Below are 1,041 nucleotides of genomic sequence, written 5' to 3' on the forward strand. Positions count from 1 at the left end.
GGTTCAAATGATCCTCCTGCCTCAGCCTCCCAAGTAGCTGAGATCACAGGTGTCTGCCACCATGCCTGGCTAATTTTTTGTATTTTTAGTAGAGATGGGTTTTCACCATGTTGACCAGGCTGGTCTCGAATTCCTGTCCTCAGGTGATCTGCTCACCTCGTCCTCCCAAAGTTCTGGGATTACAGGCATGAGCCACCAAGCCTGGCCGGGAGTGCATTGTGAAAAGAATATTTCTGTTGGTTAAAACTGCCCTCCATGATGGATTTTTACACACCCCTCTAGTTCAGCATCACACCCCTCATCAGAGTAAAGTGGAATATTATCAGAGGGACCAGAAAAATGAGCCTGCAGGCACAGATGTCCCCTCCCAGTGCAGAGATGTTAGATTTTGTGGGTCTGTCCAGTGAAGTCTTCTTCTGCTTGTGGGCTCTTGGCATCTTGAGGCAAATAGCCCCCCGAAACCCGCAAGCTCCAGAAAAGACCTCCAAGTAAGGTCTGGGTGTGGTGACACCTGGGGATCTGACATACTTCATGGACCCAGCCTAGCTCTCTCCAGGTCCAGCACTGAGGAGCATGGCAGATATCTGAAATTCACAAACCACACCCCAAACAGGTGAGATGAGAATGAATGCCCGAGACAGAGGCCGATGCAGGACATCAACAGATGGCACGCCCCACACAGAAGGAAGGGCAGGGTCCCAGACAGGGGACAAAGGGGACAGGGAAGCAGAGGTGAGAGTTTAGTAAGTTATCAAGGCCACATAGAGAGGATATATTTGAATTCAAATTTGAATTAGTCCCACTATGAGAACAGAGATAGATTCTAAAGTAAATGCATTGCAGTCAAGCACTAGTGTTCTTGAATAGCCATCTTAAAAATTGTTTTTCATTTTGGATGATTCATTTCTTATTGCGGTAAAATATATACAACGAGCTGGGCATAGTGGCTCATGCCTGTAATCCCAGCACTTTGGGAGGCTGAGGCTGGTGGATCACTTGAGGTCAGGAGTTTGAGACCAGCCTGGCCAACATGGTGAAACC

At 48.0% G+C, this 1,041-nt stretch overlaps 1 protein-coding gene across 1 annotated transcript in view; it reads left to right on the forward strand.

Moving 5' to 3' along the window:
• Nucleotides 1-1,041, forward strand: part of B4GALNT2 (beta-1,4-N-acetyl-galactosaminyl transferase 2) — a 35,464-nt gene that overhangs the window by 16,622 nt on the left and 17,801 nt on the right. The window lies entirely within an intron of this gene.

Source organism: Colobus angolensis, unplaced genomic scaffold, assembly GCF_000951035.1.
Source record: "Colobus angolensis palliatus isolate OR3802 unplaced genomic scaffold, Cang.pa_1.0 Scaffold50, whole genome shotgun sequence".
In the NCBI taxonomy this organism is placed as follows: domain Eukaryota; kingdom Metazoa; phylum Chordata; class Mammalia; order Primates; family Cercopithecidae; genus Colobus; species Colobus angolensis.